This window comes from Oncorhynchus keta, chromosome 28 (assembly GCF_023373465.1).
Source record: "Oncorhynchus keta strain PuntledgeMale-10-30-2019 chromosome 28, Oket_V2, whole genome shotgun sequence".
Lineage (NCBI taxonomy): Eukaryota > Metazoa > Chordata > Actinopteri > Salmoniformes > Salmonidae > Oncorhynchus > Oncorhynchus keta.
In genome coordinates, this window is record NC_068448.1 from 10,965,268 (window position 1) to 10,990,375 (window position 25,108).

Below are 25,108 nucleotides of genomic sequence, written 5' to 3' on the forward strand. Positions count from 1 at the left end.
CTTTCCCCTCTCTCTCCCTGTCAATCTGTCCCTCTCTCTCGCAGCACCCCCCTCCCCATCTCTCTCTCCCAGTCTGCTGCCCTCCCCTCTCTTTCCCCTCTCTCTCCCTGTCAATCTTTCCCTCTCTCTCGCAGCACCCCCCCTCTCTCCCAGTCTGCTGCCCTCCCCTCTCTTTCCCCTCTCTCTCCCTGTCAATCTGTCCCTCTCTCTCGCAGCCCCCCTCCCCATCTCTCTCTCCCAGTCTGCTGCCCTCCCCTCTCTTTCCCCTCTCTCTCCCTGTCAATCTGTCCCTCTCTCTCGCAGCCCCCCCCCTCCCCATCTCTCTCTCCCAGTCTGCTGCCCTCCCCTCTCTTTCCCCTCTCTCTCCCTGTCAATCTGTCCCTCTCTCTCGCAGCCCCTCCCCTCTCTCTCTCCCAGTCTGCTGCCCTCCCCTCTCTTTCCCCTCTCTCTCCCTGTCAATCTTTCCCTCTCTCTCGCAGCCCCCCTCCCCTTTCTCTCCCAGTCTGCTGCCCTCCCCTCTCTTTCCCCTCTCTCTCCCTGTCAATCTTTCCCTCTATCTCGCAGCATCCCCCCCTCTCTCTCCCAGTCTGCTGCCCTCCCCTCTCTTTCCCCTCTCTCTCCCTGTCAATCTTTCCCTCTCTCTCAAAGCCCCCCCCCCCACCTCTCTCTCCCAGTCTGCTGCCCTCCCCTCTCTTTCCCCTCTCTCTCCCTGTCAATCTGTCCCTCTCTCTGGCAGCACCCCCCATCTCTCTCTCCCAGTCTGCTGCCCTCACCTCTCTTTCCCCTCTCTCTCCCTGTCAATCTTTCCCTCTCTCTCGAAGCCCCCCCATCTCTCTCTCCCAGTCTGCTGCCCTCACCTGTCTTTCCCCTCTCTCTCCCTGTCAATCTTTCCCTCTCTCAAAGCCCCCCCCATCTCTCTCTCCCAGTCTGCTGCCCTCCCTTCTCTTTCCCCTCTCTCTCCCTGTCAATCTGTCCCTCTCTCTCGCAGCCCCCCCCATCTCTCTCTCCCAGTCTGCTGCCCTCCCCTCTCTTTTCCCCCTCTCTCCCTGTCAATCTGTCCTTCTCTCTGGCAGCACCCCCCCCCCTCTCTCTCCCAGCCTGCTGCCCTCCCCTCTCAGAGTGAGTGATGGGGCCTGCAGCAGGGGAGCATTATGCCAAAAAACACACCAGATTCCATCTCTTTGGCCAACACTTACGAACACGCTTCCTGCAAGTGCTCTCCCTCTACCCTCTACCCTCTACCCTCTACCCTCTTTCCTCTCCCTTACTCCCGCTCTCCTTCTGTGTACCTCTCCCTCCTCTCCCACTCTATCTTTTTCTTAACAGGCCCAGCTGGTAAGGCTCACAGTGCTAACCCCTCTCTCCCTCTCATAGATGGGCCACTGGTCCAACCAATGTTTTGATCCATCAAAGGCAGGAACCATGGCTAATGCACTCACTGTGAATGCATGTGCAGTTCTATGAGAGACTAGCTGGGGATGAGGTAACATTACTGGTATGTTATTAGAGTGAGTGAGTGAGTGAGTGAGTGAGTGAGTGAGTGAGTGAGTGAGTGAGTGAGTGAGTGAGTGAGTGAGTGAGTGAGTGAGTGAGTGGGTGGGTGAGTGAGTGGGTGGATAAGTGAGTGAGTGAGTGAGTGGATGGATAAGTGAGTGAGTGAATGAGTGAGTGAGTGATTGGGGGGAGAGAGCCTGGAGAACAGAAGAGAGAGCCTTGAAAACAGGGGTGAGAGCCAGGATAACAGGGGTGAGAGCCTGGAGAACAGGGGAGAGAGCCTAATGAACATTCTAAAGCAGACCTAATGAACACTAAAGCAGACCTAATGAGCATTCTAAAGCAGACCTAATGAGCATTCTAAAGCAGACCTAATGACCATTCTAAAGCAGACCTAATGAGCATTCTAAAGCAGACATTTACATTTTACATTTAAGTCATTTAGCAGACGCTCTTATCCAGAGCGACTTACAAATTGGTGCATTCACCTTATGACATCCAGTGGAACAGCCACTTTACAATAGTGCATCTAAATCTTTTAGGGGGGGGGTAGGGGTGAGAAGGATTACTTTATCCTATCCTAGGTATTCCTTAAAGAGGTGGGGTTTCAGGTGTCTCCGGAAGGTGGTGATTGACTCCGCTGTCCTGGTGTCATGAGGGAGTTTGTTCCATCCCATGTGAAGAGTCAATTCCTAAGTAAATTGTTTTTTTGTTTTTTTTCTATTGGAAGGATTTAATCATTTGTAATTATGTCTACCCATGATAAGGTAAAAGGTTTCTGTTTCTGTCTCCATATATGGAAAATATATCCAATGCAAAAAACATCAACATTTAAATGGTATTAATATTAATTTGCATATATTTCCGTTAATTCCCATGGAAAGTTTCCACCTCTGAATATTCCCCAAAATGTGCAACGCTTGTGACTCTGCATAGATGATAACAACAGAGGAGCAGCGGTGTGGGGGGAGGGGCTATGCAAATAGTCTCCTACTTGATATGGAATAGAGTTTCATGTATTCATGGCTCTATGTAGTACTGTTCGCCTCCCATAGTCAGCAGCATACCACTCTGTCAGCAGCATACCGCCCTGCCAGCAGCATACCGCCCTGCCGGCAGCATACCGCCCTGCCGGCAGCATACCGCCCTGCCGGCAGCATACCGCCCTGTCGGCAGCATACCGCCCTATGAGCATTCTAAAGCAGACCTAATGAACACTCTAAAACAGACCTAATGAACACTCTAAAAGCAGACCTAATGAACACTCTAAAGCAGACCTAATGAACACTCTAAAGCAGACCTAATGAACACTCTAAAACAGACCTAATGAACACTCTAAAAGCAGACCTAATGAACACTCTAAAGCAGACCTAATGAACACTCTAAAGCAGACCTAATGAACACTCTAAAGCAGACCTAATGAACACTCTAAAGCAGACCTAATGAACGTTCTAAAGCAGACCTAATGAACACTCTAAAGCAGACCTAATGAACACTCTAAAGCAGACCTAATGAACATTCTAAAGCAGACCTAATGAACACTCTAAAGCAGACCAAATGAACGTTCTAAAGCAGACCTAATGAACACTCTAAAGCAGACCAAATGAACGTTCTAAAGCAGACCTAATGAACACTCTAAAGCAGACCTAATGAGCATTCTAAAGCAGACCTAATGACCATTCTAAAGCAGACCTAATGAGCATTCTAAAGCAGACATTTACATTTTACATTTAAGTCATTTAGCAGACGCTCTTATCCAGAGCGACTTACAAATTGGTGCATTCACCTTATGACATCCAGTGGAACAGCCACTTTACAATAGTGCATCTAAATCTTTTAGGGGGGGGGTAGGGGTGAGAAGGATTACTTTATCCTATCCTAGGTATTCCTTAAAGAGGTGGGGTTTCAGGTGTCTCCGGAAGGTGGTGATTGACTCCGCTGTCCTGGTGTCATGAGGGAGTTTGTTCCATCCCATGTGAAGAGTCAATTCCTAAGTAAATTGTTTTTTTGTTTTTTTTCTATTGGAAGGATTTAATCATTTGTAATTATGTCTACCCATGATAAGGTAAAAGGTTTCTGTTTCTGTCTCCATATATGGAAAATATATCCAATGCAAAAAACATCAACATTTAAATGGTATTAATATTAATTTGCATATATTTCCGTTAATTCCCATGGAAAGTTTCCACCTCTGAATATTCCCCAAAATGTGCAACGCTTGTGACTCTGCATAGATGATAACAACAGAGGAGCAGCGGTGTGAAAGGGGGAGGGGCTATGCAAATAGTCTCCTACTTGATATGGAATAGAGTTTCATGTATTCATGGCTCTATGTAGTACTGTTCGCCTCCCATAGTCAGCAGCATACCACTCTGTCAGCAGCATACCGCCCTGCCAGCAGCATACCGCCCTGCCGGCAGCATACCGCCCTGCCGGCAGCATACCGCCCTGCCGGCAGCATACCGCCCTGTCGGCAGCATACCGCCCTATGAGCATTCTAAAGCAGACCTAATGAACACTCTAAAACAGACCTAATGAACACTCTAAAAGCAGACCTAATGAACACTCTAAAGCAGACCTAATGAACACTCTAAAGCAGACCTAATGAACACTCTAAAACAGACCTAATGAACACTCTAAAAGCAGACCTAATGAACACTCTAAAGCAGACCTAATGAACACTCTAAAGCAGACCTAATGAACACTCTAAAGCAGACCTAATGAACACTCTAAAGCAGACCTAATGAACGTTCTAAAGCAGACCTAATGAACACTCTAAAGCAGACCTAATGAACACTCTAAAGCAGACCTAATGAACATTCTAAAGCAGACCTAATGAACACTCTAAAGCAGACCAAATGAACGTTCTAAAGCAGACCTAATGAACACTCTAAAGCAGACCAAATGAACGTTCTAAAGCAGACCTAATGAACACTCTAAAGCAGACCTAATGAACACTCTAAAGCAGACCTAATGAACACTCTAAAGCAGACCTAATGAACGTTCTAAAGCAGACCTAATGAACACTCTAAAGCAGACCTAATGAACGTTCTAAAGCAGACCTAATGAACACTCTAAAGCAGACCTAATGAACGTTCTAAAGCAGACCTAATGAACACTCTAAAGCAGACCTAATGAACACTCTAAAACAGACCTAATGAACACTCTAAAAGCAGACCTAATGAACACTCTAAAGCAGACCTAATGAACACTCTAAAGCAGACCTAATGAACACTCTAAAGCAGACCTAATGAACACTCTAAAGCAGACCTAATGAACGTTCTAAAGCAGACCTAATGAACACTCTAAAGCAGACCTAATGAACACTCTAAAGCAGACCTAATGAACAGACCTCTGAAACTCTAAAGCAGACCAAATGAACGTTCTAAAGCAGACCTAATGAACACTCTAAAGCAGACCAAATGAACACTCTAAAGCAGACCTAATGAACACTCTAAAGCAGACCTAATGAACACTCTAAAGCAGACCTGAACATAAAGCAGACCTAATGAACGTTCTAAAGCAGACCTAATGAACACTCTAAAGCAGACCTAATGAACGTTCTAAAGCAGACCTAATGAACACTCTAAAGCAGACCTAATGAACGTTCTAAAGCAGACCTAATGAACATTCTAAAGCAGACCTAATGAACACTCTAAAGCAGACCTAATGAACACTCTAAAGCAGACCTAATGAACACTCTAAAACAGACCTAATGAACACTCTAAAACAGACCTAATGAACGTTCAGAAACAGACCTAATGAACACTCTAAAACAGACCTAATGAACACTCTAAAACAGACCTAATGAACACTCTAAAGCAGACCTAATGAACGTTCAGAAGCAGACCTAATGAACACTCTAAAAGAGACCTAATGAACACTCTAAAACAGACCTAATGACCACTCTAAAGCAGACCTAATGAACGTTCTAAAGCAGACACAATGAACGTTCTAAAGCAGACCTAATGAACACTCTAAAGCAGACCTAATGAACACTCTAAAGCAGACCTAATGAACACTCTAAAGCAGACCTAATGAACGTTCTAAAGCAGACCAAATGAACGTTCTAAAACAGACCTAATGAACGTTCTAAAGCAGACCTAATGAACGTTCAGAAGCAGACCTAATGAACGTTCTAAAGCAAACCTAATGAATGTTCAGAAGCAGACCTAATGAACGTTCTAAAGCAGACACAATGAACGTTCTAAAGCAGACCTAATGAACGTTCTAAAGCAGACCTAATGAATGTTCTAAAACAGACCTAATGAATGTTCTAAAGCAGATCTAATGAGAGTTCTAAAACAGACCAAATGAGGGTTCTAAAGCAGACCTAATGAGAGTTCTAAAGCAGACCTAATGAGAGTTCTAAAGCAGATCTAATGAGAGATCTAAAACAGACCAAATGAGAGTTCTAAAGCAGACCTAATGAGAGTTCTAAAGCAGACCTAATGAGAGTTCTAAAGCAGACCAAATGAGAGGTCTAAAGCAGACCTAATGAATGTTCTAAAGCAGACCTAATGAATGTTCTAAAACAGACCTAATGAATGTTCTAAAACAGACCTAATGAATGTTCTAAAACAGACCTAATGAATGTTCTAAAACAGACCTAATGAATGTTCTAAAGCAGATCTAATGAGAGTTCTAAAGCAGACCTAATGAACACTCTAAAGCAGACCTAATGAATGATCTAAAACAGACCTAATGAACACTCTAAAGCAGACCTAATGAACACTCTAAAGCAGACCTAATGAATGTTCTAAAACAGACCTAATGAATGTTCTAAAGCAGATCTAACGAGAGTTCTAAAACAGACCAAATGAGAGTTCTAAAGCAGACCTAATGAGAGTTCTAAAGCAGACCTAATGAACACTCTAAAGCAGACCTAATGAATGTTCTAAAACAGACCTAATGAACACTCTAAAGCAGACCTAATGAATGTTCTAAAACAGACCTAATGAATGTTCTAAAGCAGATCTAACGAGAGTTCTAAAACAGACCAAATGAGAGTTCTAAAGCAGACCTAATGAGAGTTCTAAAGCAGACCTAATGAACACTCTAAAACAGACCTAATGAACGTTCTAAAGCAGACCTAATGAACACTCTAAAGCAGACCTAATGAACACTCTAAAACAGACCTAATGAACACTCTAAAGCAGACCTAATGAACGTTCTAAAGCAGACCTAATGAACACTCTAAAGCAGACCTAATGAACACTCTAAAGCAGACCTAATGAACACTCTAAAGCAGACCTAATGAACACTCTAAAGCAGACCTAATGAACACTCTAAAACAGACCTAATGAACACTCTAAAGCAGACCTAATGAACGTTCTAAAGCAGACCTAATGAACACTCTAAAGCAGACCTAATGAACACCCTAAAGCAGACCTAATGAACACTCTAAAGCAGACCTAATGAACACCCTAAAGCAGACCTAATGAACACTCTAAAGCAGACCTAATGAACACTCTAAAGCAGACCTAATGAACACTCTAAAACAGACCTAATGAACGTTCTAAAGCAGACCTAATGAACACTCTAAAACAGACCTAATGAATGTTCTAAAGCTGACCTAATGAGCACTCTAAAGCAGACCTAATGAACGTTCTAAAGCAGACCTAATGAACACTCTAAAACAGACCTAATGAACGTTCTAAAGCTGACCTAATGAACACTCTAAAACAGACCTAATGAACATTCAGAAACAGACCTAATGAACAACACTCTAAAGCAGACCTAATGAACGTTCAGAAGCAGACCTAATGAACACTCTAAAGCAGACCTAATGAACACTCTAAAACAGACCTAATGAATGTTCTAAAGCAGACCAAATTAACGTTCTAAAGCAGACCTAATGAACACTCTAAAACAGACCTAATGAACATTCTAAAGCACACCAAATGAACGTTCTAAAGCAGACCTAATGAACACTCTAAAGCAGACCTAATGAACGTTCTAAAGCAGACCTAATGAACACTCTGAAGCAGACCTAATGAACGTTCTAAAGCAGACCTAATGAACACTCTAAAACAGACCTAATGAACATTCTAAAGCAGACCTAATGAACACTCTAAAGCAGACCTAATGAACACTCTAAAACAGACCTAATGAACACTCTAAAACAGACCTAATGAACATTCAGAAACAGACCTAATGAACACTCTAAAGCAGACCTAATGAACGTTCAGAAGCAGACCTAATGAACACTCTAAAGCAGACCTAATGAACACTCTAAAACAGACCTAATGAACACTCTAAAGCAGACCTAATGAACGTTCTAAAGCAGACCTAATGAACACTCTGAAGCAGACCTAATGAACGTTCTAAAGCAGACCTAATGAACACTCTAAAACAGACCTAATGAACGTTCTAAAGCAGACCTAATGAACACTCTAAAGCAGACCTAATGAACACTCTAAAACAGACCTAATGAACGTTCTAAACCAGACCAAATGAACATTCAGAAGCAGACCTAATGAATGTTCTAAAGCAGACCTAATGAACGTTCAGAAGCAGACCTAATGAACGTTCTAAAGCAGACCTAATGAACACTCTAAAACAGACCTAATGAACGTTCTAAAGCAGACCTAATGAATGTTCTAAAGCAGACCTAATGAATGTTCTAAAGCAGACCTAATGAACGTTCTAAAGCAGACCTAATGAACGTTCTAAAGCAGACCTAATGAATGCTCTAAAACAGACCTAATGAACGTTCTAAAGCAGACCTAATGAATGTTCTAAAGCAGACCTAATGAATGCTCTAAAGCAGACCTAATGAACGTTCTAAAGCAGACCTAATGAATGTTCTAAAGCAGACCTAATGAATGTTCTAAAGCATACCTAATGAACGTTCAGAAGCAGACCTAATGAATGTTCTAAAGCATACCTAATGAGCGTTCAGAAGCAGACCTAATGAACGTTCTGAAACAGACCTCTCTCTCTGCCATCCCTCCTTCCCTCCTTCCATCTTCTATTCACTCGCTCTTTCTCACTCTCACTACCTCCCTCCCCCTCTCTCTCTCTCTCTCTCTCTCTCTGTCCAAACACCTGAGGGTGGGTACAGGACAGAACAGAACATATAGGACAGAAGTCACGTGTCCCTCTGGTATCGGTAATTACTGTGTGTGACTCCCAGTCATGGAGCCAGTGTCAACAGTGACCACAACAACCCCCTCGTCTCCTTCCCTCTCCTCCTCCCCTCCTCCCAGTCATGGAGCCAGTGCTAACAGTGACTACAACAACCCCCTCGTCTCCTTCCCTCTCCTCCTCCCCTCCTCCCAGTCATGGAGCCAGTGCTAACAGTGACTACAACAACCCCCTCGTCTCCTATCCTCTCCTCCAGCCCTCCTCCCAGTCATGGAGCCAGTGTTAACAGTGACTACAACAACCCCCTCGTCTCCTATCCTCTCCTCCAGCCCTCCTCCCAGTCATGGAGCCAGTGTTAACAGTGACTACAACAACCCCCTTGTCTCCTACCCTCTCCTCCTCCCCTCCTCCCAGTCATGGAGCCAGTGTTAACAGTGACTACAACAACCCCTCGTCTCATTCCCCCCCCCCCCTCCCAGTCATGGAGCCAGTGTTAACAGTGTCTACAACAACCCCCCTCCCCCAGTCATGAAGCCAGTGTTAACAGTGACTACAACAACCCCTCGTCCCCCCCCCCTCCCAGTCATGGAGCCAGTGTTAACAGTGACTACAACAACCCCCTCGTCTCCTATCCTCTCCTCCACCCCTCCTCCAAGTGAAACAAGTATTCAAAGAGCAATGCTGGACAAAAATAAACGAGTGGTAAATAAACAGAACTGAAAAAAACTGCAAGGCGAGATTGCCAGAGATCAACAATGGAAAAATCCCATCGTAGTCAGTTCATTGTCTTTATGAACCTATAACTGGCAATAATCTGGACGTGACTCCACGGCACCGAACACATGTCCATGGTCTGCCTCTGACCTTGGCGGAGAGAGGTAGAAGACATTCTTGGGATGATAAGGAGACTTCTCAGCACTCGGAACAGAAAATAACAGAACAGTGGCCAAGTACCCTGGTTTTATTTCCCCTCCACCAAGGGTCATCTGGCAGAACCCCAGAGCTGCTAAGTCAGCTGTCACGCTTATGGTTTTAACGCTGATCAGCATCACACGGACTCACTCATTAGTATGACCACATTAAAACAAGCCACTCTATCTACCCCGGCAATTATCATGACTCTGTGACAGGGTGACTCCGACTCCCTAACGATGACCAGACAGCCATTCTTTTTCTATTCTACACTTCCTGTTGTTGATTTTTAACATAAACAACTTTAGACTATTCCTCCCCAAAATAGGAGAAATGTCTTTCTTCCTGACATATTTGGGCAGCTCATCATGGGCAACATTACCCAACCCTTAACCCTTCACTCCCTGTGGACAACTCCAGCTCACAGATAAGTTGTTCTCTACACAGAGAACACGCTGAAATAAAACACTGTTTTGGTGTATTTGTGTATTTTTGAAGTGGGATTGTTCATGAAAGAGATGAGCCAGCTGTAGGTTGTTGACTTCGTGTTTGGATGACTGACAGCAACTCCACAAGACAAGTACAAGAAAGGAAGCCACAGAGAGGAACAAGAGGGGAAGCCATAGAGAGAGGTACACAGACTTCTTTATTCTGGTCACTTTGTTTTCCAGGAAATGCTTTATTCTGGGAAGAGAAGATGAAGTGCTTTTCCTGAGGGAGCACTGACAGGACAGTGAAGTAACTGTTCTGGACGACTGTGTGATCTCGCTCTCCGTAGCCGATTTGAGTAAGACCTTTAAACAGGTTAACATTCACAAGGCCTTGGGGCCAGATGAATTACCAGGACGTGTACTCAGAGCATGCGCTGATCAGCTGGCAAGTGTCTTCAATTACATTTTCAACCTCTCCCTGGCCCAGTCTGCTATACCTACATGTTTCAAGCAGACCACCATAGTCCCTGTGCCGAAAGAACACCAAGGTAACCTGTCTAAATGACTACCGCCCCGTAGCACTCACATCTGTAGCCATGAAATGCTTTGAAAGGCTGGTCATGGCACACATCAACACTATCATCCCAGACACCCTGGACCCAATCCAATTCACATATCGCTCCAACAGATCCGCAGATGAGGTAATCTTGATTGCACCCCACACTGCCCTTACCCACCTGGACAAGAGGAACACCTATGTGAGAATGTTGTTCATTAACTACAGCTCAGCGTTCAACACCATAGTGCCCTCCAAGCTCATCACTAAGCTCAGTACCCTGGGACTGAACCCCTCTATCTGCAACTGGAACCTTGTTGCCTACCCACAGGTTGTGATGTTAGGCAACAACACATCCGCCACACTGACACTCAACATGGAGTCCCCTCAGGGGTGCGTGCTTAGTCCCTCCTGTACTCCCTGTTCACCCATGACTACGTGGTCACACACGACTCCAATGGCATCATTAAGTTTGCTGACTACACGATGGTGGTAGGCCATATCAACGATGATGATGAGACAGCCTATAGGGAGGAGGTCAAAGACCTGGCAACAACCTTTCCCTCAACATCAGCAAGACAAAAGAGCTGATCATGGACTACAGGAAACGGAGTGCCAAGCACAACCCCATCCACAGGGTTGTAGTGGAACGGGTCGAGAGCTTCAAGTTTCTCGGTCTCCACTTCCCTAAGGAATAATCATGATCCACACACACCAACACAGTTGTGAAGAAGGTATGACAACACCTCTTCCCCCTAAGGAGGCAGAAAATATTTGGCATGAGCCCTCAGATCCTCAAAAAGTTCTACAGCTGCACCATTGAGAGCATCTTGACTGGCTGCATCACCACTTGGTATGGTAACTGTTTGTCATCCGACCGTAAGGAGCTACAGAGGGTAGTGCGTACGGCCCAGTACATCACGTGGGCCGAGCTCCCTACCATCCAAGACCTCTATACCAGGCGGTGTCAAAAGAAGGCCCTAAAAATTGTCAGACTCAAGCCACTCAACTCATAGACTGTTCTCTCTGCTACCGCACGGAAAGCGCTACCAATGCACTAAGTCTGGAACCAACAAGACCTTGCACAGCTTCTACCTCCAAGCCATAAGACTGCTAAATAGTTAGTTAAACAGTTAACCAAACAGCTACCCGGACTACCTGCATTGACCCCCTGTTGAACTAACTCTTTGGACTCATCACATACCCTGCTGCAACTGCTTATTATCTATCCTGTTGCCTCGTCACTTTGTCCCTACCCATACAGTATCTACATATTTACCTCAAGTACTACGTACCCCTCCACATCAACTCGGTACTGGTGCCCTGTATATATAGCCAAGTTATCGTTACTCATTGTGGATTTATTCCTTGTGCTATTTTTTTCTCTCCGCATTGTTGGGAAGGGCCCGTAACTAAGCATTCCACTGTTAGTCTACACCTGTTGTTTCTCTCCACATTGTTGGGAAGGGCCCGTAACTAAGCATTCCACTGTTAGTCTACACCTGTTGTTTCTCTCCACATTGTTGGGAAGGGCCCGTAACTAAGCATTTCACTGTTAGTCTACACCTGTTGTTTCTCTCCACATTGTTGGGAAGGGCCCGTAACTAAGCATTTCACTGTTAGTCTACACCTGTTGTTTCTCTCCACATTGTTGGGAAGGGCCCGTAACTAAGCATTTCACTGTTAGTCTACACCTGTTGTTTCTCTCCACATTGTTGGGAAGGGCCCGTAACTAAGCATTTCACTGTTAGTCTACACCTGTTGTTTCTCTCCACATTGTTGGGAAGGGCCCGTAACTAAGCATTTCACTGTTAGTCTACACCTGTTGTTTCTCTCCACATTGTTGGGAAGGGCCCGTAACTAAGCATTTCACTGTTAGTCTACACCTGTTGTTTCTCTCCACATTGTTGGGAAGGGCCCGTAACTAAGCATTTCACTGTTAGTCTACACCTGTTGTTTCTCTCCACATTGTTGGGAAGGGCCCGTAACTAAGCATTTCACTGTTAGTCTACACCTGTTGTTTCTCTCCACATTGTTGGGAAGGGCCCGTAACTAAGCATTTCACTGTTAGTCTACACCTGTTGTTTCTCTCCACATTGTTGGGAAGGGCCCGTAACTAAGCATTTCACTGTTAGTCTACACCTGTTGTTTCTCTCCACATTGTTGGGAAGGGCCCGTAACTAAGCATTTCACTGTTAGTCTACACCTGTTGTTTCTCTCCACATTGTTGGGAAGGGCCCGTAACTAAGCATTTCACTGTTAGTCTACACCTGTTGTTTCTCTCCACATTGTTGGGAAGGGCCCGTAACTAAGCATTTCACTGTTAGTCTACACCTGTTGTTTCTCTCCACATTGTTGGGAAGGGCCCGTAACTAAGCATTTCACTGTTGGTCTACACCTGTTGTTTCTCTCCGAATTGTTGGGAAGGGCCCGTAACTAAGCATTTCACTGTTAGTCTACACCTGTTGTTTCTCTCCGAATTGTTGGAAAGGGCCCGTAACTAAGCATTTCACTGTTAGTCTACACCTGTTGTTTCTCTCCGAATTGTTGGGAAGGGCCCGTAACTAAGCATTTCACTGTTAGTCTACACCTGTTGTTTCTCTCCGAATTGTTGGGAAGGGCCCGTAACTAAGCATTTCACTGTTAGTCTACACCTGTTGTTTCTCTCCGAATTGTTGGGAAGGGCCCGTAACTAAGCATTTCACTGTTAGTCTACACCTGTTGTTTCTCTCCACATTGTTGGGAAGGGCCCGTAACTAAGCATTTCACTGTTAGTCTACACCTGTTGTTTCTCTCCGAATTGTTGGGAAGGGCCCGTAACTAAGCATTTCACTGTTAGTCTACACCTGTTGTTTCTCTCCGAATTGTTGGGAAGGGCCCGTAACTAAGCATTTCACTGTTAGTCTACACCTGTTGTTTCTCTCCACATTGTTGGGAAGGGCCCGTAACTAAGCATTTCACTGTTAGTCTACACCTGTTGTTTCTCTCCACATTGTTGGGAAGGGCCCGTAACTAAGCATTTCACTGTTAGTCTACACCTGTTGCTTCTCTCCGAATTGTTGGGAAGGGCCCGTAACTAAGCATTTCACTGTTAGTCTACACCTGTTGTTTCTCTCCGAATTGTTGGGAAGGGCCCGTAACTAAGCATTTCACTGTTAGTCTACACCTGTTGTTTCTCTCCACATTGTTGGGAAGGGCCCGTAACTAAGCATTCCACTGTTAGTCTACACCTGTTGTTTCTCTCCACATTGTTGGGAAGGGCCCGTAACTACGCATTTCACTGTTAGTCTACACCTGTTGTTTCTCTCCACATTGTTGGGAAGGGCCCGTAACTAAGCATTTCACTGTTAGTCTACACCTGTTGTTTCTCTCCACATTGTTGGGAAGGGCCCGTAACTAAGCATTTCACTGTTAGTCTACACCTGTTGTTTCTCTCCACATTGTTGGGAAGGGCCCGTAACTAAGCATTTCACTGTTAGTCTACACCTGTTGTTTACGAAGCATGTGACATACACCATTTTATTTGTGTCGATTTTTTACTTTGTCACAAGGCGTATAGCAACACTTGTCTGTTAAAGGATGTCCATGTAGTCATAATGACAGTACAGTGTGTGACAGGAGATGTTACATAGTGACAGGAGATGTTACATAGTGACAGGAGATGTTACATAGTGACAGGAGATGTTGCATAGTGACAGGAGATGTTACATAGTGACAGGAGATGTTACATAGTGACAGGAGATGTTACATAGTGACAGGAGATGTTGCATAGTGACAGGAGATGTTACATAGTGACAGGAGATGTTACATAGTGACAGGAGATGTTACATAGTGACGGGAGATGTTACATAGTGACAGGAGATGTTGCATAGTGACAGGAGATGTTACATAGTGACAGGAGATGTTACATAGTGACAGGAGATGTTACATAGTGACAGGAGATGTTACATAGTGACAGGAGATGTTACATAGTGACAGGAGGAAACTGAGATGTTACATACCCAACTAAGACGTTCAGGATTAATGTGAAAAGCAGCCAAATATGATCAATGTCTTGTAGAGAACAGCCTAACAGTGTTCAATGTCTTGTAGAGTAGCCTAACAGTGTTCAATGTCTTGTAGAGTAGCCTAACAGTGTTCAATGTCTTGTAGAGTAGCCTAACAGTGTTCAATGTCTTGTAGAGAACAGCCTAACAGTGTTCAATGTCTTGTAGAGAACAGCCTAACAGTGTTCAATGTCTTGTAGAGAACAGCCTAACAGTGTTCAATGTCTTGTAGAGTAGCCTAACAGTGTTCAATGTCTTGTAGAGAACAGCCTAACAGTGTTCAATGTCTTGTAGAGTAGCCTAACAGTGTTCAATGTCTTGTAGAGTAGCCTAACAGTGTTCAATGTCTTGTAGAGTAGCCTAACAGTGTTCAATGTCTTGTAGAGTAGCCTAACAGTGTTCAATGTCATGTAGAGAACAGCCTAACAGTGTTCAAGGTCTTAAGGCCAGTTGAGAGGCCAGAGTCCCACACCCCCAGAGGCTGGCCTGGCCTCTCCCTTCCTGGGCAGGACCGATGGCTATCACTGCCAGGACATTTCACCGGCCACCACCAGTCAACAGCCCACTCTCAGCTATGCAGCTATCATTTCCAGACCCAACACAACCAGACCAGGCCACAAACAACAACAGAGTCTATACAAAACACAACCAGACCACAAACAACAGATCCTATACAACACAACCAGGTCACAAACAACAGAGCCTATACAAAACACAACCAGACCACAAACAACAGAGCCTATACAAAACACAACCAGACCACAAACAACAGAGCCTATACAAAACACAACCAGACCACAAACAACAGAGCCTATACAATACAACCAGGTCACAAACAACAGAGCCTATACAAAACACAACCAGACTATAAACAACAGAGCCTATACAAAACACAACCAGACCACAAACAACAGAGCCTATACAAAACACAACCAGGTCACAAACAACAGGGCCTATACAAAACACAACCAGACCATAAACAACAGAGCCTATACAAAACACAACCAGACCACAAACAACAGAGCCTATACAACAGAACCTGGCCACAAACAACAGAGCCTATACAAAACACAACCAGACCACAAACAACAGAGCGTATACAAAACACAACCAGACCACAAACAACAGAGCCTATACAAAACACAACCAGACCACAAACAACAGAGCCTATACAAAACACAACCAGACCACAAACAACAGAGCCTATACAACACAACCAGGTCACAAACAACAGAGCCTATACAAAACACAACCAGACCATAAACAACAGAGCCTATACAAAACACAACCAGACCACAAACAACAGAGCCTATACAAAACACAACCAGGTCACAAACAACAGAGCCTATACAAAACACAACCAGACCATAAACAACAGAGCCTATACAAAACACAACCAGACCACAAACAAGAGAGCCTATACAACACAACCTGGCCACAAACAACAGAGCCTATACAAAACACAACCAGACCACAAACAACAGAGCATATACAAAACACAACCAGACCACAAACAACAGAGCACATACAAAACACAACCAGACCACAAACAACAGAGCCTATACAACACAACCTGGCCACAAACAACAGAGCCTATACAAAACACAACCAGACCACAAACAACAGAGCCTATACAACACAACCTGGCCACAAACAACAGAGCTTATACAACACAACCTGGCCACAAACAACAGAGCCTATACAAAACACAACCAGACCACAAACAACAGAGCCTATACAACACAACCTGGCCACAAACAACAGAGCCTATACAACACAACCTGGCCACAAACAACAGAGCCTATACAAAACACAACCAGACCACAAACAACAGAGCCTATACAAAACACAACCAGACCACAAACAACAGAGCCTATACAACACAACCTGGCCACAAACAACAGAGCCTATACAAAACACAACCAGACCACAAACAACAGAGCCTATACAAAACAACCTGGCCACAAACAACAGAGCCTATACAAAACACAACCAGACCACAAACAACAGAGCCTATACAACACAACCTAGCCACAAACAACAGAGCCTATACAAAACACAACCAGGCCACAAACAACAGAGCCTATACAACACAACCAGGCCACAAACAACAGAGCCTATACAACACAACCTGGCCACAAACAACAGAGCCTATACAAAACACAACCAACACAACAACAGAGCCTATACAACACAACCAGACCACAAACAACAGAGCCTATACAAAACACAACCAGACCACAAACAACAGAGCCTATACAAAACACAACCAGACCACAAACAACAGAGCCTATACAAAACACAACCAGACCACAAACAACAGAGCCTATACAACACAACCAGACCACAAACAACAGAGCCTATACAAAACACAACCAGACCACAAACAACAGAGCCTATACAACACAACCAGGTCACAAACAACAGAGCCTATACAACACAACCTGGCCACAAACAACAGAGTCTATACAAAACACAACCAGACCACAAACAACCAAGCCTATACAAAACACAACCAGACCATAAACAACAGAGCCTATACAAAAAAACACAACCAGACCACAAACAACAGAGCCTATACAAAACACAACCAGACCATAAACAACAGAGCCTATACAAAACACAACCAGGTCACAAACAACCAAGCCTATACAACACAACCAGGTCACAAACAACATAGCCTATACAACACAACCTGGCCACAAACAACAGAGCCTATACAAAACACAACCAGACCACAAACAACAGAGCATATACAAAACACAACCAGACCACAAACAACAGAGCCTATACAACACAACCTGGCCACAAACAACAGAGCCTATACAAAACACAACCAGACCACAAACAACAGAGCCTATACAACACAACCTGGCCACAAACAACAGAGCCTATACAAAACACAACCAGACCACAAACAACAGAGCCTATACAACACAACCTGGCCACAAACAACAGAGCCTATACAAAACACAACCTGGCCACAAACAACAGAGCCTATACAACACAACCTGGCCACAAACAACAGAGCCTATAGAACACAACCTGGCCACAAACAACAGAGCCTATACAACACAACCTGGCCACAAACAACAGAGCCTATACAACACAACCAGACCACAAACAACAGAGCCTATACAAAACACAACCAGACCACAAACAACAGAGCCTATACAAAACACAACCAGACCACAAACAACAGAGCCTGTACAACACAACCAGGCCACAAACAACAGAGCCTGTACAACACAACCAGGCCACAAACAACAGAGCCTATACAAAACACAACCAGACCACAAACAACAGAGCCTATACAAAACACAACCAGACCACAAACAACAGATCCTATACAACACAACCAGGTCACAAACAACAGAGCCTATACAACACAACCTGGCCACAAACAACAGAGCCTATACAACACAACCTGGCCACAAACAACAGAGCCTATACAACACAACCAGACCACAAACAACAGAGCCTATACAAAACACAACCAGACCACAAACAACAGAGCCTATACAAAACACAACCAGACCACAAACAACAGAGCCTATACAACACAACCTGGCCACAAACAACAGAGCCTATACAAAACACAACCAGACCACAAACAACAGAGCCTATACAACACAACCAGGTCACAAACAACAGAGCCTATACAACACAACCTGGCCACAAACAACCGAGTCTATACAAAACACAACCAGACCACAAACAACCAAGCCTATACAAAACACAACCAGACCATAAACAACAGAGCCTATACAAAACACAACCAGACCACAAACAACAGAGCCTATACAAAACACAACCAGACCACAAACAACAGATCCTATACAACACAACCAGGTCACAAACAACAGAGCCTATACAACACAACCTGGCCACAAACAACAGAGTCTATACAAAACACAACCAGACCACAAACAACCAAGCCTATACAAAACACAACCAGACCATAAACAACAGAACCTATACAAAACACAACCAGACCACAAACAACAGAGCCTATACAAAACACAACCAGACCACAAACAACAGAGCCTATACAAAACACAACCAGGTCACAAACAACAGAGCCTATACAAAACACAACCAGACCATAAACAACAGAGCCTATACAAAACACAACCAGACCACAAACAAGAGAGCCTATACAACACAACCTGGCCACAAACAACAGAGCCTATACAAAACACAACCAGACCACAAACAACAGAGCATATACAAAACACAACCAGACCACAAACAACAGAGCATATACAAAACACAACCAGACCACAAACAACAGAGCCTATACAACACAACCTGGCCACAAACAACAGAGCCTATACAAAACACAACCAGACCACAAACAACAGAGCCTATACAACACAACCTGGCCACAAACAACAGAGCTTATACAACACAACCTGGCCACAAACAACAGAGCCTATACAAAACACAACCAGACCACAAACAACAGAGCCTATACAACACAACCTGGCCACAAACAACAGAGCCTATACAACACAACCTGGCCACAAACAACAGAGCCTATACAAAACACAACCAGACCACAAACAACAGAGCATATACAAAACACAACCAGACCACAAACAACAGAGCCTATACAACACAACCAGACCACAAACAACAGAGCCTATACAAAACACAACCAGACCACAAACAACAGAGCCTATACAAAACAACCAGACCACAAACAACAGAGCCTATACAAAACACAACCAGACCACAAACAACAGAGCCTATACAAAACACAACCTGGCCACAAACAACAGAGCCTATAAAACACAACCTGGCCACAAACAACAGAGCCTATACAAACAACCAGGCCACAAACAACAGAGCCTATACAACACAACCTGGCCACAAACAACAGAGCCTATACAACACAACCTGGCCACAAACAACAGAGCCTATACAACACAACCAGACCACAAACAACAGAGCCTATACAAAACACAACCAGACCACAAACAACAGAGCCTATACAAAACACAACCAGACCACAAACAACAGAGCCTGTACAACACAACCAGGCCACAAACAACAGAGCCTGTACAACACAACCAGGCCACAAACAACAGAGCCTATACAAAACACAACCAGACCACAAACAACAGAGCCTATACAAAACACAACCAGACCACAAACAACAGAGCCTATACAACACAACCAGGTCACAAACAACAGAGCCTATACAACACAACCAGACCACAAACAACAGAGCCTATACAAAACACAAAACACAAACAACAGACCAGACCACAAACAACAGAGCCTATACAAAACACAACCAGGTCACAAACAACAGAGCCTATACAACACAACCTGGCCACAAACAACAGAGCCTACCACAAACAACAGACAAAACACAACCAGACCACAAACAACAGAGCCTATACAACACAACCAGGTCACAAACAACAGAGCCTATACAACACAACCAGACCACAAACAACCGAGTCTATACAAAACACAACCAGACCACAAACAACCAAGCCTATACAAAACACAACCAGACCATAAACAACAGAGCCTATACAAAACACAACCAGACCACAAACAACAGAGCCTATACAAAACACAACCAGACCATAAACAACAGAGCCTATACAAAACACAACCAGGTCACAAACAACCAAGCCTATACAACACAACCAGGTCACAAACAACAGAGCCTATAAAACACAACCAGACCACAAACAACAGAGCCTATACAACACAACCTGACCACAAACAACAGAGCCTATACAAAACACAACCAGACCACAAACAACAGAGCATATACAAAACACAACCAGACCACAAACAACAGAGCCTATACAACACAACCTGGCCACAAACAACAGAGCCTATACAAAACACAACCAGACCACAAACAACAGAGCCTATACAACACAACCTGGCCACAAACAACAGAGACTATACAAAACACAACCAGACCACAAACAACAGAGCCTATACAACACAACCTGGCCACAAACAACAGAGCCTATACAAAACACAACCTGGCCACAAACAACAGAGCCTATACAACACAACCTGGCCACAAACAACAGAGCCTATAGAACACAACCTGGCCACAAACAACAGAGCCTATACAACACAACCTGGCCACAAACAACAGAGCCTATACAACACAACCAGACCACAAACAACAGAGCCTATACAAAACACAACCAGACCACAAACAACAGAGCCTATACAAAACACAACCAGACCACAAACAACAGAGCCTGTACAACACAACCAGGCCACAAACAACAGAGCCTGTACAACACAACCAGGCCACAAACAACAGAGCCTATACAAAACACAACCAGACCACAAACAACAGAGCCTATACAAAACACAACCAGACCACAAACAACAGATCCTATACAACACAACCAGGTCACAAACAACAGAGCCTATACAACACAACCTGGCCACAAACAACCAAGCCTATACAAAACACAACCAGGCCACAAACAACAGAGCCTATACAAAACACAACCAGACCACAAACAACAGAGCCTATACAAAACACAACCAGACCACAAACAACAGAGCCTATACAACACAACCAGGTCACAAACAACAGAGCCTATACAACACAACCTGGCCACAAACAACAGAGCCTATACAAAACACAACCAGACCACAAACAACAGAGCCTATACAAAACACAACCAGACCACAAACAACAGAGCCTATACAACACAACCAGGTCACAAACAACAGAGCCTATACAACACAACCAACCAGAGGCCACAAACAACAGAGCCTATACAAAACACAACCAGACCACAAACAACAGAGCCTATACAAAACACAACCAGGACCAGCCTAAACAACAGAGCCTATACAAAACACAACCAGACCACAAACAACAGAGCCTATACAAAACACAACCAGACCATAAACAACAGAGCCTATACAAAACACAACCAGGTCACAAACAACAGAGCCTATACAACACAACCAGGTCACAAACAACAGAGCCTATAAAACACAACCAGACCACAAACAACAGAGCCTATACAACACAACCTGACCACAAACAACAGAGCCTATACAAAACACAACCAGACCACAAACAACAGAGCATATACAAAACACAACCAGACCACAAACAACAGAGCCTATACAACACAACCTGGCCACAAACAACAGAGCCTATACAAAACACAACCAGACCACAAACAACAGAGCCTATACAAAACACAACCAGACCACAAACAACAGAGCCTATACAAAACACAACCAGACCACAAACAACAGAGCCTATACAACACAACCTGACCACAAACAACAGAGCCTATACAAAACACAACCTGGCCCACAAACAACAGAGCCTATACAACACAACCTGGCCACAAACAACAGAGCCTATAGAACACAACCTGGCCACAAACAACAGAGCCTATACAACACAACCAGACCACAAACAACAGAGCCTATACAACACAACCAGACCACAAACAACAGAGCCTATACAAAACACAACCAGACCACAAACAACAGAGCCTATACAAAACACAACCAGACCACAAACAACAGAGCCTGTACAACACAACCAGGCCACAAACAACAGAGCCTATACAACACAACCAGGCCACAAACAACAGAGCCTATACAAAACACAACCAGACCACAAACAACAGAGCCTATACAAAACACAACCAGACCACAAACAACAGAGCCTATACAACACAACCAGGTCACAAACAACAGAGCCTATACAACACAACCTGGCCACAAACAACAGAGTCTATACAAAACACAACCAGACCACAAACAACCAAGCCTATACAAAACACAACCAGACCATAAACAACAGAGCCTATACAAAACACAACCAGACCACAAACAACAGAGCCTATACAAAACACAACCAGACCACAAACAACAGAGCCTATACAAAACACAACCAGACCATAAACAACCAAGCCTATACAAAACACAACCAGACCATAAACAACAGAGCCTACACAAAACACAACCAGACCACAAACAACAGAGCCTATACAAAACACAACCAGACCACAAACAACAGAGCCTATACAACACAACCAGGTCACAAACAACAGAGCCTATACAACACAACCTGGCCACAAACAACAGAGCCTATACAAAACACAACCAGACCACAAACAACAGAGCCTATACAAAACACAACCAGACCACAAACAACAGAGCCTATACAACACAACCAGGTCACAAACAACAGAGCCTATACAACACAACCTGGCCACAAACAACAGAGCCTATACAAAACACAACCAGACCACAAACAACAGAGCCTATACAACACAACCAGGTCACAAACAACAGAGCCTATACAACACAACCTGGCCACAAACAACCGAGTCTATACAAAACACAACCAGACCACAAACAACCAAGCCTATACAAAACACAACCAGACCATAAACAACAGAGCCTATACAAAACACAACCAGACCACAAACAACAGAGCCTATACAAAACACAACCAGACCATAAACAACAGAGCCTATACAAAACACAACCAGGTCACAAACAACCAAGCCTATACAACACAACCAGGTCACAAACAACAGAGCCTATAAAACACAACCAGACCACAAACAACAGAGCCTATACAACACAACCTGGCCACAAACAACAGAGCCTATACAAAACACAACCAGACCACAAACAACAGAGCATATACAAAACACAACCAGACCACAAACAACAGAGCCTATACAACACAACCTGGCCACAAACAACAGAGCCTATACAAAACACAACCAGACCACAAACAACAGAGCCTATACAACACAACCTGGCCACAAACAACAGAGACTATACAAAACACAACCAGACCACAAACAACAGAGCCTATACAACACAACCTGGCCACAAACAACAGAGCCTATACAAAACACAACCTGGCCACAAACAACAGAGCCTATACAACACAACCTGGCCACAAACAACAGAGCCTATAGAACACAACCTGGCCACAAACAACAGAGCCTATACAACACAACCTGGCCACAAACAACAGAGCCTATACAACACAACCAGACCACAAACAACAGAGCCTATACAAAACACAACCCAGACCACAAACAACAGAGCCTATACAAAACACAACCAGACCACAAACAACAGAGCCTGTACAACACAACCAGGCCACAAACAACAGAGCCTGTACAACACAACCAGGCCACAAACAACAGAGCCTATACAAAACACAACCAGACCACAAACAACAGAGCCTATACAAAACACAACCAGACCACAAACAACAGATCCTATACAACACAACCAGGTCACAAACAACAGAGCCTATACAACACAACCTGGCCACAAACAACAGAGTCTATACAAAACACAACCAGACCACAAACAACCAAGCCTATACAAAACACAACCAGACCATAAACAACAGAGCCTATACAAAACACAACCAGACCACAAACAACAGAGCCTATACAAAACACAACCAGACCACAAACAACAGAGCCTATACAAAACACAACCAGACCATAAACAACAGAGCCTATACAAAACACAACCAGACCACAAACAATAGAGCATATACAACACAACCAGACCACAAACAACAGAGCCTATACAACACAACCTGGCCACAAACAACCGAGTCTATACAAAACACAACCAGACCACAAACAACCAAGCCTATACAAAACACAACCAGACCATAAACAACAGAGCCTATACAAAACACAACCAGACCACAAACAACAGAGCCTATACAAAACACAACCAGACCACAAACAACAGAGCCTATACAAAACACAACCAGACCATAAACAACAGAGCCTATACAAAACACAACCAGACCACAAAACACAGAGCCTATACAACACAACCAGACCACAAACAACAGAGCCTATACAAAACACAACCAGACCATAAACAACAGAGCCTATACAAAACACAACCAGACCACAAACAACAGAGCCTATACAAAACACAACCAGACCATAAACAACAGAGCCTATACAAAACACAACCAGGTCACAAACAACAGAGCCTATACAACACAACCAGACCACAAACAACAGAGCCTATACAAAACACAACCAGACCATAAACAACAGAGCCTATACAAAACACAACCAGACCACAAACAACAGAGCCTATACAACACAACCTGGCCACAAACAACAGAGCCTATACAAAACACAACCAGAGCCTATACAAAACACAACCAGACCATAAACAACAGAGCCTATACAACACAACCAGGCCACAAACAACAGAGCTTATACAAAACACAACCAGACCACAAACAACAGAGCCTATACAAAACACAACCAGACCACAAACAACAGAGCCTATACAACACAACCAGACCACAAACAACAGAGCCTATACAACACAACCAGACCACAAACAACAGAGCCTATACAAAACACAACCAGGCCACAAACAACAGAGCCTATACAAAACACAACCAGACCACAAACAACAGATCCTATACAACACAACCAGGCCACAAACAACAGAGCCTATACAAAACACAACCAGGCCACAAACAACAGAGCCTATACAAAACACAACCAGACCACAAACAACAGAGCCTATACAAC

The 25,108-nt window shown here is 44.0% G+C and overlaps 1 protein-coding gene and 1 long non-coding RNA gene across 3 annotated transcripts in view; both read right to left on the bottom strand.

The window, feature by feature from the left end:
- Positions 1 to 25,108, bottom strand: part of LOC118360423 (tensin-2-like) — a 79,822-nt gene that overhangs the window by 24,504 nt on the left and 30,210 nt on the right. The window lies entirely within an intron of this gene.
- Positions 11,984 to 13,930, bottom strand: LOC127913186 (uncharacterized). 2 transcript variants are annotated; one of them, XR_008085096.1, is made up of 3 exons: positions 13,777 to 13,930; positions 13,393 to 13,520; positions 11,984 to 12,816 (listed from the first exon to the last, which is right to left on the bottom strand). It is a non-coding gene; the product is annotated as an uncharacterized LOC127913186 (long non-coding RNA). The 2 variants fall into 2 exon arrangements; XR_008085097.1 differs by lacking the exon at positions 11,984 to 12,816 and adding an exon at positions 13,164 to 13,264.